The 17,521-nt window shown below is 40.5% G+C and overlaps 1 long non-coding RNA gene across 1 annotated transcript; it reads left to right on the top strand.

Annotated features, from left to right (window-relative positions):
- Nucleotides 1-14,300: 14,300 nt before the first annotated feature.
- LOC119805506 lies at nt 14,301-15,284 on the top strand. Its single transcript, XR_005283907.2, has 2 exons — nt 14,301-14,695; nt 15,059-15,284. It is a non-coding gene; the product is annotated as an uncharacterized LOC119805506 (long non-coding RNA).
- Nucleotides 15,285-17,521: the final 2,237 nt, after the last annotated feature.

Below are 17,521 nucleotides of genomic sequence, written 5' to 3'. Positions count from 1 at the left end.
CTACCCCAGGAAACACTAGAGCCAGGGACTGAAAAAACCCCGCTTAATGAGCCCAAGATACATGTGGTCCAGTGGCAGAATAGGATTCCCCTTCTGGTCAGCCACACTTCTCAAGTGACACGATTAGGCCTTTGTTATTTACCCCGCTACTCCCCACCCCAGAAGAATGTAACACATCTGTCAGCAGCCTCCAGTGCTGTCACCAGGTGGCTAGCCAACTCTGTCTACTTCTCCTTAGGAGAGTTAACTCTCCCACTCAAGCTCAGGGACACTTGGAAAACAGGATACAGCGGGAAGGAAAAGGGTCCAGTGAATGAGATTCACGGGAGGTGGCGCAAGAGAGTTTGGAGAGTAGTTCTGGGTCGTGGCCAGAGGCATTGTGATGGAATCACACGGTTACCCGATTGGGAATGTGGCCAAAATTCCTGCCAAGAAGGGCTCTTTCTGTGACCTTCAAGGCCTGTCTCTCGGAATGAGTTTTGTGGTGAAAGGATGGGTAGACCCACAATCCACAAGGTTGCCTGTGCCTTGGTCTTCGACAGAAGTTTCTCCTTAGTATTTTCGCGGAGTAAGGAACTAATTACACCAAAAAGAGATAAACCAACAACTCCGTCCCAGGACACAGAAGGCGTTGCCAAAAGAGACGCTGATCCCCGTTTTGCCTTTAGCTCAGTGGCTGTGCTCTGTACCGGAAGTTTTTTTCTGCTTTCCTCAGAGGCGGACTAAATCTGCCAATGAGAAATCATGACCACCAAGGAAGTCCCACCCCTCTCGTGGAGGATGCTTTTTCTGCTTATTTAACTGTGCTCGTTGCTTGTGTGTTCCGTGGCTGTCTTGCATCTCAAATATTTTCTCAGTTTCAGGAGGTCCCATTTATTCAATGTTGCCCTTAATGTCTGTGCTGCTGGGGTTATACGCAGGAAGCGGTCTCCTGTGCTCATATGTTGTAGAGTACTTCCCACTTTCTCCTCTATCAGGTTCAGTGTGTTCAGATTGATATTGAGGTCTTTAATCCATTTGGACTTGAGTTTTGTGCATGGTGATAGATATGGATCTATTTTCATTCTTATACAGGTTGACATCCAGTTATGCCAGCACCATTTGTTGAAGATGCTTTCTTTCTTCCATTGTGTACTTTTAGCTCCTTTATCGAAAATCAGGTGTTCATAGGTTTGTGGGTCAAAATCCGGGTCTTCTATTCGATTCTATTGGTCGACTTCTCTGTTTTTATGCCAATACCAAGCTGTTTTCAATACTGTAGCTCTGTAATAGAGTTTGAAGTCAGGGATGGTAATGCCTCGAGAAGTTCTTTTATTGTATAAGATTGTTTTGGCTATCCTGGGTTTCTTGTTTTTCCATATAAAGTTGATTATTGTCCTCTCAAGATCTGTGAAGAATTTTGATGATACCTTGATTGGGATTGCATTGAATCTATAGATTGCCTTTGGTAGAATTGCCATTTTTACTATGTTGATCCTCCCAATCCAAGATCAAGGGAGATCCTTCCATTTTCTGGTATCCTTTTCAATTTCTTTCTTCAAAGACTTAAAGTTCTTGTCAAATAGATCTTTCACTTCTTTGGTTAGAGTTACCCCAAGATATTTTATGCTATTTGTGGCTATCGTGAAAGGTGATGCTTCTCTGATTTCCCTCTCTGCTTCCTTATCCTTTGTATATAGGAGGGCAACTGATTTTTTGGAGTTGATCTTGTATCCTGCCATGTTACTAAAGGTGTTTATCAGCTGTAGGAGTTCATTGGTGGAGTTTTTCGGGTTGCTTATGTACACTATCATATCATCTGCAAATAATGAAAGTTTAATTTCTTCCTTTCCAATTCGAATCCCCTTGGTCCCCTTGTGTTGTCTTATTGCTATTACTAGAACTTCAAGCACTATATTGAAGAGATATGGAGAGTGGACAGCCTTGTCGTGTTCCTGAATTTAGTGGGATGGCTTTGAGTTTCTCTCCATTTAATTTGATGTTAGCTGTCGGCTTGCTGTAAATAGCCTTTATTATATTTAGGAATGACCCTTGTATCCCTAATCTCTCCAAGACCTTTATCATAAAGGGGTGTTGAATTTTGTCAAATGCTTTTTCAGCATCTAACGAAATGATCATATGGTTTTTTCTTTCAGTTTATTTATATTATGGATTACATTGATAGATTTTCATATGTTAAACCAGCCCTGCATCTCTGGGATGAAGCCTACTTGATCGTAATGGATAATTTTTCTAATGTGTTCTTGGATTCGGTTTGCCAGTATTTTATTGAGAATTTTTTGCGTCGATGTTCATGAGTGAGATTGGCCTGTAATTCTCTTTCTTGGTTGAGTCTTTGTGTGGTTTTGGTATCAGGGTAACTGTAGCTTCATAAAAGGAATTTGGCAATGATTGTTCTATTTCTATATTGTGAAATACATTAAGTAGTATAGGTATTAGGTCTTCTTGGAAGTTCTGGTAGAATTCTGCATTAAAACCATCTGGTCCTGGGCTTTTTTTGGTAGGGAGGTTTTTGATAACAGCTTCTAATTCTTCGTGACTAAGAGGTCTATTTAGATTGTTCACCTGATCCTGGTTTAACTTTGGTATATGGTACTTATCTAAAAAAGTGTCCATTTCTTTTACATTTTCCAATTTTGTGGCATACAGGCTTTTGTAGTAAGATCTAATGATTCTCTGAATTTCCTCCTTGTCTGTGGTTATGTCCCCCTTTTTACTTTTGATCTTATTAATTTGCGTGTTCTCTCTCTGACGTTTGATTAGTTTGGCTAGGAGTTTGTCAATCTTGTTGAGTTTCTCCAAGAACCAGCTTTTTGTTTCCTTGATTCTTTGGATTTTTTTTCTGTGTTTCTATTTTGTTGATTTCAGCCCTTAGTTTATTTCCAGCTTTCTACTCCTCCTAGGTGAGTCTGCTTCTTTTTTTCTAGAGCTTTCAGGTGTGCTGTTAAGTCTCCAATGTGTGCTTTCCCTGTTTTCTTTAAGTGGGCACTTTAGTGCTATGAACTTTCCTCTTAGCACTGCTTTCATAGTGTCCCAAAGGTTTGAGTATGTTGTGCCTTTATTTTCATTAAATTCAAAGAAGACTTTAATTTCTTTCTTTATTTCTTCCTTGACCCAGGTGTGGTTCAGTAGTTGACTGTTCAGTTTCCATGAGTTTGTAGGCTTTCTGGGGGTAGCCTTGTTTTTGAATTCTAACTTTAATCCATGGTGATCCAATAAGACATAGGTGGTTACTATTTTTTTTTTGTAACTGTGGAATTTTGCTTTGTTACCGAGTATGTGGTCAATTTTCGAGAAGGTTCCATGAGCTGCACAGAAGAAGGTATATTCTTTCCTATTTGGGTAGAATGTTCTATAGATGTCTGTTAAGTCCATTTGATTCATTACCTCCATTAATTCTCTTATTTCTCTGTTAGGTTTCTGTCTCATTGACCTGTCCATTGGTGAGAGAGGAGTGTTGAAGTCTCCTACTATTAGTGTGTGTGGTTTGATGTCTGTCTTGAGTTCTAGTAATGTTTCTTTTACATAAGTGGGTGCTTTTTATATTAGGGGCATAGATATTCAGGACTGAGACTTCATCCTGATGAATTGTTCCTGTTATGAGTATAAAATGTCCCTCTCCATCTCTTGATTGATTTTAGTTTGAACATCCTGATGAATTGTTTCTGTTATGAGTATAAAATGTCCCTCTCTATCTCTTCTGATTGATTTTAGTTTGAAGTCAACTTTGTTAGAAATTAGTATGGCCACACTGGCTTGTTTCTTAGGTCCATTTGCTTGATAAACCTTTTCCCAAACCTCTACTCTGAGTAGATGTCTGTCTTTGTGGTTGAGGTGTGTTTCTTGTAGACAGCAGAATGTTGGATCCTGTTTTCGTGTCCAATCTCTTAGCCTGTGCCTTTTTATAGATGAGTTGAGTCCATTGATATTAAGTGATATTAATGACCAGTGGTTATTAACTCCGGCCATTGTTTTTTTTGGTAGTAGAGTTTGTGTGTTTCCCATCTTCGAGTTGTGCTGGTGTAGGGTCGCTAGATGTCTGAGTTATTGTGGGCATTGTTGAACTCCTTGGTTTGTGATTTTCCTTCTATTACTTTCTGTAAGGCTGGATTTGTGGCTACATATTGTTTAAATCTGTTTTTGTCCTGGAATATCTTGTTTTCTCCATCAATGGTGAATGCAAGCTTTGCTGGGTATAGTAGTCTGGGCTTGCATCCATGTTCTCTTAGTGTCTGTAGCACATCTATCCAAGACCGTCTGGCTTTCATAGTTTCTATTGAGAAGTCAGGTGTAATTCTGATAGGTTTCCCTTTATATGTTACTTGACCCTTTTCCTTTGCAGCTCTTAATATCTGTTCTTTATTCTGTATGTTTTGTGTTTTGATTATTATATGGTGTGGGGATGCTTTCTTTTGATCCAGTCTATTTGGTGTTCTGTAGGCTTCTTGTACCTTCATAGGAATATCCTTCTTTAGCTTGGGGAAGTTTTCTTCTATAATTTTGTTGAATATATTTTTGGGCCTTTTAGCTGTAATTCTTCTCCTTCTTCTACCCCTATTATTCTTAGGTTTGGTCTTTTCACGGTGTCCCAGATTTCCTGGATGTTAGGGGGAGCTGGGAGGACCTTGGACTTAACATAGTGAAGGAAACCCTGATGGCTCTTTGTCTTTGGAGAGGGGTGGAGTGGGGGTATGGGTGGAAGGGAGGGGAGGGAAGGGGGAGGAGGAGGGGAGGAGATGGAAATCTTGAATAAAAAAATGAGAAAAATAAAAAAAAAAGAATTTGTTGGATTTGGTTTGTTCTTTAATCTGTGAGTTATTTCCTCTATAGTATCTTCATAGTCCGAGATTCTTTCTTCTATCTCTTGTATTCTGTTGGTAATACTTGTCTCTAGTTTCTGTTCATTTACCCAGAATTTCCATTTCCAGTCTTCCCTCAGATTGTGTTTTCCTCATTACCTCCATTTCATTTTTCAAGTCTTGAACTGTTTCCCTTACCTGTTTGATTGCTTTTTCTTTTTTTTTTTCTCATGGTTTATTTTTTTTTTTATATTTAAAAATTTCCATCTCCTTCCCTCCTCCTTCCTCCTCCCTCCCCTCCTCCTCCCCCTTCCCTCCCCTCCTTCTCCCCCTTCCCTCCCCTCCCCTCCACCCATACTTCCCCTCCCTCCCTCTCAAGGCCAAGGAGCCTGTTTTCTTTGTTTTCTTGCGTATCTTTGAGAGATTTATTCATTTCGTCTACCTTTCTTTGATGGTTTGAGGTTTGAGTAGTCAAATGTGACTTTCTGCACATTTGAGGTTTCAGTGTATTCCCCACACTTTTGTTTAGTGCTTCGGATTGATCCCGTGATGCTTGCAAGAGTGCTGTTTATATCTCGTGCTAAAACCAACAAAATAAAATCTCCCAAATTCCACCCCGCCCCTTTTTGGGATAGGGTCCTGCCCATGACTCGTCTTGAATGCATCATTTATATAGGCAGGTGACAAGCTTGCGTTCCTCATGCCTCAGCCACTAATGTAGCTGTGATTGCATATATAAACTACAGACTAACTGGATGTTTCCCAGAAGCATCCAAGAGACCTGTGATGCCTGTCTTTGCCCTTGTTCTGGGTTTCTTGGATGACTTTAGTGCATCTTCAGACTCTCTTTCTCTCTCTCTCACTCTCTCTCTCTCTCTCTCTCTCTCTCTCTCTCTCTCTCTTTCAAGACAGGGTTTCTCTGAAGCTTTGGAGCTTTGGAACTAGCTCTTGTAGACCAGGCTGGCCTCGAACTCACAAAGGCCTGCCTGTGCCTCCCGAGTGCTGGGATTAAAGGTGTGCACCACCGCCCGGCTTTCAGATTCTCTAAGAAGGGCTGAGGATGTATGTAGTCAGTGTTGGAGTATTAACAATATTTTGGGTTCCATCCCTAGAAATTCAGAAAATAAGCCCTTTTAAAAACAACTCCAGTTGGTCGGTGGTAGCCCATGCCTTTAGTCCTAGCACTTTGGAGGCAGAGGCAGGCGGATCTCTGTGAGTTCAAGGCCAACCTGGTCTACAGAGTGAGTTTCAGTACAGCCAGGGCTACACAAAGAAACCCTGTCTTGAAAAATCAAAGGAAGGAATAAAGAAAACAATTTTAAGTGTTGTGCTTGTGCTGGGCCTACTAAGTATCTAATGTGCTTGTGCTGAGCTTACTTGTCACATGAGTCCATTTTACTACCCCAGCAAGAATCCTGTTGACTTTTTAGAGGCTTCCCTCTTCCTGGAAATTCAAGGAACCTAGTGTGTAAGCTTCTTCCTGTTCAGGTCTTGAATTTAGTCACTGGAAGACTGTTGCCAGCAGTGTACCCACATAGCCTGCGATCTTTGACAGTAGTCTTGTTTTTATTCAGTCTGATGCTTTCAAGAGACCATTAAGTTGTTGCTTTTTGTCAATAATTCTCCCCTTCACTACTGTACAATACTTCACATTTGAGTGAACCACAGTTGGACCAGAGCATTGGGGAATATTTGATCACACTGTGAACCCTGAGTTAACATTTACATTAATTAAATAAAATTAACCTTGGGTCAGGAGGCTGAGTTAGCAACTAGTTGAAAGGAAAAGTAATCCTAGAACATCTTTATCTGGAAGAGATAAAGAAATGGCACTGGAAGAGTAGTAGGGAGGGGTTTTGAGTGGTGCAGTTTTTTTCTGTTTGGTGAAGTAGAAGCTCGTGGAGACCTGGCAATCTTAGCTAGCAGCTTTTCAACCTAGTTGTTGAATCTTGAGTCTTATTTATGAATAGAACGATAGAGATTTAGTTAGAGCTACCTTTAGTGGCAGTTACAGATCTGATGCCTGCAGGAACAGAATTCCAGTTAGTCTGCAGCCCGAGCAGTGGAGAAGCAGGTTGCTAACTGCAAAGTTGCAATTGCTAGCTGAAATTGCAGTAGATTAAGGCACAGCCACTGTGCTGAAGCTAAAACAACACCAGAGTTTTGTTTTTCAATTATTTTTTGAAACAAAATAGCAAGTATCCAAGACTGGCCTGGAACTCAATATAGAACTCATCCAATCCTTCTTCATCCACTTCTGGAGTGCTGGGATTTCACGCACATGCCTGGCCACCATGCCCGATTTATACAGGGCAGAGAATTGAACTCAGAGTTTCATGCATGCTAGACAAGCACTCTACTAAGCTACATCTGTAACCCTTCACTTCCACTTTTAAACTATTACACAAAAGTCTGGGGTTAAACATTCAGCTCTATAGAGTTTTTGCAGAATCATATTTCTATTTCTTCCTTAAATTAAAGTCCAAGACAGTGGTTGCTAGTTCATGTAGGAGTGGATATGTGAGTCTAGTAGAAATTGTCAAGTTGCCTACATAGCAGCATGCATATTTTTAGATCAAATCATTGAAAAATTTGCCAGACAAGAATATTTTAAGCAAGACTGTGTTTTCTCTATTCTCTGCTTTTGCTTGGGATCACCAACAAACTATTCATACAGCTTTAGAACAACACAGATGCCTGTTCATTTTTGTTGTGATCTTCCTGTGCAACAATAAATCACTGGGAACTTCCATGTCTACAGAAATCACCTAGTTCATTTTCTTCTGGTCTTGAGGTGTTTGGTAGGGTACCTGCATTATAATGTACAATCCCCAGCTGATACCCTTTTCTCTATTTATTATTGCAACTTATTTATTTCAACTAACATCCTTGACAGTCTTGAAGGTGTATCTATCTCTCTGGGACAATTAGATCTAAGTGGAATTAATAGGGGGAACTACACATTTAAAATAGGGCACATTTAAAATGGGTGTGGTGTTGCATACCAGTAATCTCAGCCCTCAGAATGTAAAGTTGGAGGATAAGGAGTTCAAGGCCAGCCTCGGATACACAGTGAGTTTTAGGTCAGTCTGGGCTCTGAACTCCTATCTCAAAAACCAAATAATAGGGGCTGGAGTGATGACTTAGTGGTTAAGAGCATATACTGATCTTTCAGGGTACCAGGGTTTGGTTTCCAGTACCCACATGGCAGCTCATAATTGCCTGGACAGTCCAGGACTGTAAAGTATTACAGTTCTAAAGGGAAAGGTATACTGGCAGTCAGGAGTGAAGGAATACAACAAAGTCACACCACACAACAAATCTCACACAAGAGATTTATTAGGAGAATGAAGACAGACGCTAAAAAGTAATCCCACACTAGCTCAGAATTGAGTATAATAAAGGGTTATTTATTTAGGGGTAGACTCAGATCACAGTCCTCTGCTAGAACAGGGAACAACAACCGAATCAATCCTGCAGCTGGAAGAGAGTACAACTGAGTGTTTTACATCAGCATATAATAGTATAAGAGGCCACGCCCAAGTGGGTGGGTAACTTAAAGGCTACTGGCTGAAGGAGTTCCTACAGCAGGGGAAGACACAGGAGGAGGGGTCGCTGCCTCTGCTCAGGGAAGAAGCAGCAAAGAACTGGCTTTTATAAAAAAATTAATTAATTTTAAAAAAGAACTGGCTTTTATGAGATATCATGGTATGGGTGGATCTTTCCAGGGTGGCCTGGGTGGGATTGGAAGGATTTTGAGGCCTGATCTTGGTGTAAACTCAGGGATCCTTAGGATTTTATGGACTGATCTTAGGCTTTGTATCTGTAGGGAAGGGCCTGGCACCTCAAGGGGCTGAGGATAGCCATAAGAATGTTTGAGAACTGGGCTGGAGAGATGGCTCAGTGGTTAAGAGCATTGCCTGCTCTTACAAAGGTCCTGAGTTCAATTCCCGGCAACCACATGGTGGCTCACAACCATCTGTAATGAGGTCTTGTGCCCTCTTCTGGCCTTGAGACATACATACAGACAGAATATTGTATACATAATAAATAAATAAATATAAAAAAAGAATGTTTGAGAACTCTGGGAGTAGGGTCTAGCCATTCATGCTTTGAAGGACTTACATGGACACCCTCTTTTGGTCTTCTGGACCAGCAGGCACGCACATGGTGGTATAATTACATATATGCAGCCAAAACACTCATGTAGAAGGAGCAGCATGCTGCGTTCCCGCTGGGCTCCCACACAGCTAGCTTTACACCAAAAATAACAACACACAGATTGTATTAATTTAAACACTGCTTGGCCTATTAGCTCTAGCCTCTTACTGGCTAACTCTCACATCTTGATTAACCCATTTCTATTAATCTGTGTAGCACCACGAGGTGGTGGCTTACCGGGAAAGATTCTAGCCTACATCAGTCTCCAGTCGAAGAATCATGGCTTCTGAATCATTGCCTTCTTCCCAGCATTCTGTTCTGTCTACTCCACCCACCTATCTTCTGACCTATCAGGCCAAGCAGTTTCTTTATTAATTAACCAATGAAAGTAACACATAGAAAGAAGACCCACCTACATCACACTCATATACATAAAAATAAAAATTTAGAATCATTTACTTTATATGTAATATACAAGCTTGCATGCATGTGTGTGTCCAAGAAGTCCCAAAGAGAGTGTTGGATCCTCTGTAACTAGAGTTAAAATTGGTTGTGAACCATCATGTGGGTGATAGGATCCAACTCCTGATTGCATGAAAGAATAGTACATCCTCTTAACCACTGGCTATTTCTCTAGCCACCCCTAGATAAATAAATCCAAAACAAAACCTTCCAAACACAAAAACATTAATCTGGGTGTGGTAGCACGTGCCTTTCATCCTAGCACTCATGATGAGGCAATGACAAGCAGATCTGTGTGATTTCCAGGACAATTTGGTCTACATAGTGAGTTCCAGGCCAGCCAGAGTTACATAGTGACATTGTGTCTCAAAAAAATTATACAACAAATAAAAATATACAAATAAAATCAGCTGGGTGGTGGTGGTATATGCCTTTAATTCCAGCACTCAGAAGGCATAGACAGGCGGATCTCTGTTAGTTCGAATCCACCCTGAGCTACAGAGTGAGTTCCAAGACAGGCTCCTAAAAGCTATACAGAGAAACCCTGACTCAGAAAACCTATAGGTATGTGCACACACACACACACACACACACACACACATAAATAAATAAAAAACTACATTTGAAATTTTATACAAAATGTGAATTATCTCTGTAAGAAAACCCCTATTGTTTGACACCATCCCACTCCAAACTGCATCACATTTATTGGAGAACAGCTTTGTGTATTTGCCTTTTTCCTGCCTTCCTGATCCCACTACCCTTTTTTTCCAAAGGTTCTGTGCTGATTCCCTCTGTCCTTACATATGTGTATTCTCTTTGGAATTTGGAGATTGATTTTTTTCTTTTTTGTGTGCATAGTTTTTTCTCTGTCCCCAAATGTTAGTGTGCTATATTCACAATCTGCTGAAAGTTTTTCTCATTCAATGGAGTTTCCGAGCTCTTTCACTCTGGCCTTAATGGCATAATGACTTGAATTTTCTGTTGCTACACAGTTGTTTGTAACATGGATCTGGCACAATGATTATTCCTATTCTGTGTTGTGCCTTCTTAGTGCTTCAGCTCCTGGCCTGCCATAAACAACATGACAATGATTGTTGCCTTAGCATGAACAAGGGAGAATTTCTCATATTGTTGCCCAGCTTTCTAGTTTTATTGTTTTGGAGAATGTAAGGTACTACTACAGTTTATTTGGTTTTGCATTCCTCTTCTCCATACTGAGCATGACCTCCTTCTAAATTTATCTGATCATTTGGGCTTCTGGATCTGGGACCTGCTGCATCCCAAGGAAGTTTGCTGTACACTATGGCTATTTACCCTGCTGTGTAACATTGGCCTAACACAAGACCTAGCATTATTACTCTTGGGCATATACCCAAAGGATGCTCAATCATACCACAAGGACACTTGCTCAACTATGTTCATAGCAGTATTATTCATAATAGAAAGAACCTGGAAACAACCTAGATGGCTTTCAACCAAAGAATAGATAAAGAAAATGTGATACATTTACACAATGGAGTATTACTTAGCTGTAAAAAACAATGACATTGGGGCTGGAGAGATGGCTCAGAGGTTAAGAGCACTGCCTGCTCTTCCAAAGGTCCTGAGTTCAATTCCCAGCAACCATATGGTGGCTCACAACCATCTGTAATGGGGTCTGGTGCCCTCTTCTGGCCTGCAGGCATACACACAGACAGACTATTGTATACATAATAAATAAATATTTAAAAAAAAAACAATGACATCATGAAAACTGCAGGCAAATGGATGGAACTAGAAAAAAAAAATCACAGAGTGAGGTAACCCAGACACAGAAAGACTCAGTATGCAGTCATTCATAAGTGGATATTAGGAGTAAGGCACATTGCAGATCACCCATCACTTTCTTTCCTAGCCTCAGGAAAGCCCTTGGTTCTAGGTAGCTGAGCCACAAAATGGTCAGAATCTTGAGTCATCTCATGAAATAATGACCTAGAGGAAAACCACTGGTGAATTCTGCATGTGACTAGGTCAATGAGCTCACATAGTCCATGGATTTCAGCAGCTAACCTTAATGAAAATGGCCAGTATAGGCTCTCACTTATTTTCGACAAGCCAGTTCCCTCCATTATATTTATTATATTTCACTTCTACTAAAGAACTAAAGAGTTGAAGATAAAATCCAGAGCCTCACATGTAGGAGGTAAAAGCTCTGCCATGGACCTACATGATCAGTTCTTTTTGACTTCTGATTCTTTGTTTTATAAACTGTCCTTCTGTACCAGACTTTTTCTTTTGGGCCACTAACCAGCTTCCAAATCATAATATGGAGACTTCTTATTACTTATGAATGCTCAGCCTAGCTTAGGCTTATTTCTGACTAACTCTTTTAAGTTAAATTAACCTGTTTCTCTTAATCTACCTTTTGCCTCTGAACTTTTTACCTTTCTTATTTTCTTTCTGTATATCCTACTTATCCACTGCTTCTCTATGTCTAGCTGGCCGTGGCTGCTTGGCTTCTGGTCCAAGGTGTCTTCTCATTGTCTCTTCTTCTCTCATTCCTTTCTTGTCTTCTTGAGTGTAGGTTTCTCCTATTTATTCTCTCTGCCTGGCAGCCCACCATATCCCTCTCTTGCCTAGTTATTGGTCATTCAGCTTTTTATTAGACCAATTTCGCCTTAGTCAGGTAAGGTGAAACAGATGCAACAATCTTTTTCTTTTTTTTTTCTCTCATGGTTTATTTTTTTTATATTTAAAAATTTCCATCTCCTTCCCTCCTCCTCCCCCCTCCCTCCCCTCCTCCTCCCCCTTCCCTCCCCTCCTTCTCCCCCTTCCCTCCCCTCCCCTCCACCCATACCTCCCCTCCCTCCCTCTCAAGGCCAAGGAGCCATCAGGGTTCCCCACTCTATGCTAAGACCAAGGTCCTCCCAACTCCCCCCAGGTCCAGGAAGGTGATCGACCAAGCTGAGAAGGCTCCCACAGAGCCCGTCCATGCAGAAGAATCAGAGCCCAGAGCCATTGTCCTTTGCTTCTCAGTCAGCCCCCGCTGTTGGCCACATTCAGAGAGACGGGTTTGGTCGCATGATCCATCAGTCCCATTCCAACTGGAGTTGGTGATCTCCCATTAGTTCTGTCCCACCGTCTCCATGAGTGAATGCACCCCTCTCGTTCCTGACTTTCTCCCTCATGTTCTCGCTCCTTCTGCTCCTCATCAGGACCTTGGGAGCTCAGTCCAGTGCTCCAATGTGGGGCTCAGTCACCTTCCCCATCTGTCGCCAGCTGGAGGTTCCCTCACGGTCCTGACTTTCTTTCTCATGTTCTCTCTCCTTCTGCTCCTCATCAGGACCTTGGGAGCTCAGTCCGGTGCTCCAATGTGGGGCTCTGTCATTTTCTTCATCTATCGTCAGGTGGAGGTTCTATGGTGATATGCAAGAAATTCATCAGTATGGCTATAGGAACTGGCCTTTTCAGGCTCCCTCTCCTCAGCTGCCCAAGGAACTAACTGGGGGCGTCTCCCTGGAAACCTGGGAACCCCTCTAGGGTCAAGTCTCTTGACAACCCTCAGGTAGCTCCTTAAATTAAGATATATGCTTCCCTGCTCCCATATCCACCCTTCCTATATCCCAAGCACCCCATTCCTCCGAGCTCCCCCTGTTCTCCCCTTCTTACTTTTCTCTCCCCATCTTCCCTTGGCCCAGTCTTGCCCAACCCTCAAGTTCCCAATTTTGCCTGGCGATCATGTCTACTTCCAATATCCAGGAGGATTACTATATCTTTTTTTGGGAGTTCACCTTCTTATTATCTTCTCAAGGATCCCAAATTTATAGGCTCGATGTCCTTTAATTATGGCTAGAAACCGATTATGAGTGAGTACATCCCATGTTCATCTTTTTGGGTCTGGGTTACCTCACTCAGAATAGTGTTTTCTATTTCCATCCATTTGCCTGCAAAATTCAAGATGTCATTGTTTTTTACCGCTGAGTAGTATTCTAGCATGTATATATTCCACAGTTTCTTCATCCATTCTTCCACTGAAGGGCATCTAGGTTGTTTCCAGGATCTGGCTATTACAAACAATGCTGCTATGAACATAGATGAGCATATGCTTTTGTTGTATGATTGGGCATCTCTTGGGTAGATTCCCAATAGTGGAATTGCTGGGTCCTGGGGTAGGTTGATCCCGAATTTCCTGAGAAACCGCCACACTGCTTTCCAAAGTGGTTGCACAAGTTTGCATTCCCACCAGCAATGGATGAGTGTACCCCTTACCCCACAACCTCTCCAGCAAAGGTTATTATTGGTGTTTTGGATTTTAGCCAATCTGACAGGTGTAAGATGATATCTCAAAGTTGTTTTGATTTGCATTTCCCTGATAACTAGAAAGGTTGAGCATGACCTTAAGTGTCTTTTGGCCATTCGAACGTCTTCTGTTGAGAATTCTCTGTTCAGTTCAGCGCCCCATTTTTTAATTGGGTTAATTGGCATTTTACCATCTAGTCTCTTGAGTTCCTTATATATTTTAGAGATCAGACCTTTGTCAGTTGCAGGGTTGGTGAAGATCTTTTCCCAGTCAGTAGGCTGCCTTTGTGTCTTAGTGACAATGTCCTTTGCTTTACAGAAGCTGCTCAACTTCAGGAGGTCCCATTTATTCAATGTTGCCCTTAAAGTCTGTGCTGCTGGGGTTATGCGTAGGAAACGGTTCCCTGTGCCCATTTGTTGTAGAGTACTTCCCACTTTCTCCTCTATCAAGCTCAATGTGTTCAAATTAATATTGAGGTCTTTAATCCATTTGGACTTGAGTTTTGTTTTTTTTTTTGTTTTTTTTTTTGTTTTGTTTTTTTCTTTTAATACTGAAACTTTATTTACTAGTATTTGTGAGGTTGGGTCAGAGGATTATCATCTTAATGTTGTTTTTTCCTGAATTTCTAAGAAATTCATGTGAACAAGCTTTATAGTGACTATATTTACATTACCATTATTCAGTGGGCAGACTGTATTTCTGAAAATTATTATAATTATATGAGTTCACATTTATTCATATATAAGAATAACAGTTTTGGTGCTAAGGGTTGAAACCAGGTCCTTCTGCTTGGCCACCCAGGTGTAACTGCCACCAAGCAGTTCTCCTTACCCCAAGAATAATTTCTAGGGAGGGAAAGTGTTTCCAAAATACTGCCTTTGAATACTCGTTTATCTTGATTCCATTCTGTTTATTTAGTGAAATTACACCAGAAGGAAGAAGAATTACAAAACTAGATCAGATTTTACTAAATGGAAATAATATAACGATGGTAAGACTTTTAACATTTTTTTCTTTTGAATTCAGTGTACTTTTATGGGGGCAGAGATTATAGAACTGACTAACCACCGAGGATGGGAAGGGAGCTGTGGGTGACCAGTGCCCCGCCCGAAGCAGCTACTGAAAGAGCACTGGTTCTTAAGATTAATTTGCTTAATCTTTTAGTTCATCAGGAATCATTTTTGAACCTCTTAAACATGAATTAATGTTGGGATTACTAACAGATATTGGTGACTTGGAGAAGATGGAAATTGAAGGATGGGGGAGAGGCAAAGGTGACTTTGGTCCGTGAGGAACACATGGGGTTTTAGGAGGTATGATGGTGTTATTAATAAACTCTTTTTCTCTAATGCAGCTGGTTCCTGGAGGAGAAGGGCCTGAAGTATGAGTGGATTTCCTTGACTTATTCTGGCTTTTAAAAAACCTTTATTGTTTAGATTCTATAAAATGAAGTTTCCGTTAAAAGGAAATACTTTGAAGATATACACCCATTTTTCTAAGCTAATCATGGTTATTTTGGGAAAGGAAGAGTTTTGTTTTGTTTTTTAAAGACTTAAAAAAATAAAAATGTTTTTGGTTAATTGAGATTTTATTTATTATTTTGAAATTTCTAGAGGAACAAATATAGTAATTTTGATACTTGGTTTCATATTGATTTCTGTTTATTTTCTTTCTCATTTATTTGATTTGGGTTGGGGGGGGCACGCCATTTTATTCAGAGGCTTGAGGGTGGGGACGAGTGGAAGAGGTCTATTTGAGCTGATGTCTGCCAATAGTTGGTCTTCCTGGCCTTTTTGGCCAAAGTGAACTTAATTCTAGTTTTTTAGGAAAGATTTTATTCCCTTTTACTCTATGTCTATGAATATCTTCCTGTCCTGTAGGTCTGCTTTATGTGTAGTGTCTGCAGAGGCCAGAACAGGGTGTTGGGTCCACTGGTATTAGAGCTAACATGGGTTGTTACCTGCCATGTGGGTCTGCCAAGAGGAACAGGTGCTCTTAACTGCTGAGCTGTCCCCCTGGCTCCTGAACTGAATTCTTAAACAACGTTTATTCCAAAACAAAACGAACTTTGATTTTAAATATATCATTAAAAAAAACTTTAATTATCCTTAAGAAAATTCAATTCAAACTCTATATGTTTGAAGGAACCTTTCCACATTGAATTCAGTTTTATTAATTCCTATTAAAAACATAAATATGTGTGCTGTATGTGCATTGTAGAAGTATAGGAAAGCAGAAAGTATCAATCACATTTTATATTTTCCTAGACTCTCGTTTATTTTTTTAATGTGTGTGAGTGTTTTGCCTGTGTGTATGTCTGTGTACCACTTACCTGCTTTGTACCCATGAAAGCCAGAAGATAGTATTGGATCCCCTGGAACTGTGGTTGTGAACCTGTGTGGATGCTGGGGATGAACTGGGCTGTCTGCAAGAGCAGCAAGTGTCTTTCCAACTCCATCTTTTCCTATACTTAAACAAAACAGTTATTGTGGGTGTGAATATGTGGGTGTGTGATTGAACATGGGTAGAGGTCAGAGGACAACTTTCAAGAATCAGTTTTCTCCCTGCTATCATATGGGTCCTCAATATTGGGACTTAGGTCATCAGGCTGGGGAGCAAGCGCCTTTGCCTGTTGAGTGCTCTCACCCACTCCTATCAAAGTTTTTTGAGTGTGTACATTTTAACAAAACCTTATCCTAAATATTTAGGTTCCATATAAGTACATTAAAAAAAGACTAAATGATGAATATTTTCTGTGTCAAGTATTTCAACAGTAATGTCTACATAAAATTTTATTAAATGCTTTTTACAATAAATTAATTTAGTCTATGCTTTATTGACCACAGTAATTTTAGCTAAATCTTTATAATCTTGTTTTTCCTAGAGTAAGTTCATGAGTATGTTTGTCATATTGCCAACAGAAAGTTTGTATCATACTAGTCCAGTTTTTCAGTACCCTTTACTTCCATGTCAACATTTAACTGCTCTCTTTTTTCTTATTCCATGGTGATGAGCAAAACCTAATTTTAAAACTTTAAAAACCTTACTTTGAACTTACTTATATTTTATGTTATTTGAGGCCTTACTTTTTGCAAACAGGGTCTTGCATACCTTCTCGGCTGCCTTGGAACTTGGCGATCCTGCCTCAGTCCCCCAGCACTAGGATTGCAGGCATGTTTCGTCACACCGAATCATATAAAGCCATTACTTATTTGTCTTTAAAAATGAGAACAACAACAAAAATAACTTGCAGAAACTTTTGTGAGGTTATTTATTGTCAGAGTCCAATCCCAACATAAACTGTCTCTCTGGACCTGCGTGGAGGCCGCAGGAATAATTGAGACACAGTTTACACAGCAATATCAATAACATCCACGGTCTATAATTTGTCTTTTAGTGGTATTTTTGAAATAATGTATTTTTATATAATTATATTGCTCTAGGCCTTATTTTTCTTGTGGTCCAAATTGATCAGAAAGTCCTTTGCTGTGGGGGAAACATACACACACATTCTGTTAGGGTCTTACGTTTTCTTTAAATCTTTTTTTTTTTTCTCTACCTTTTTAAAATTTTTAGGTTTTATTTTTTTTTATTTTATTTTTTTTTAAATCTTTTTTTTTCTCATGGTTTATTTTTTTTATATTTAAAAATTTCCATCTCCTTCCCTCCTCCCCCCCCTCCCTCCCCTACTCCTCCCCCTTCCCTCCCCTCCTTCTCCCCCTTCCCTCCCCTCCCCTCCACCCATACCTCCCCTCCCTCCCTCTCAAGGCCAAGGGGCCATCAGGGTTCCCCACTCTATGCTAAGACCAAGGTCCTC

The sequence above is a fragment of the Arvicola amphibius genome, chromosome X (assembly GCF_903992535.2).
Source record: "Arvicola amphibius chromosome X, mArvAmp1.2, whole genome shotgun sequence".
Lineage (NCBI taxonomy): Eukaryota > Metazoa > Chordata > Mammalia > Rodentia > Cricetidae > Arvicola > Arvicola amphibius.
Note: the sequence above shows the minus strand (reverse complement) of the source record. Positions and strands in the feature narration are given on the sequence as shown.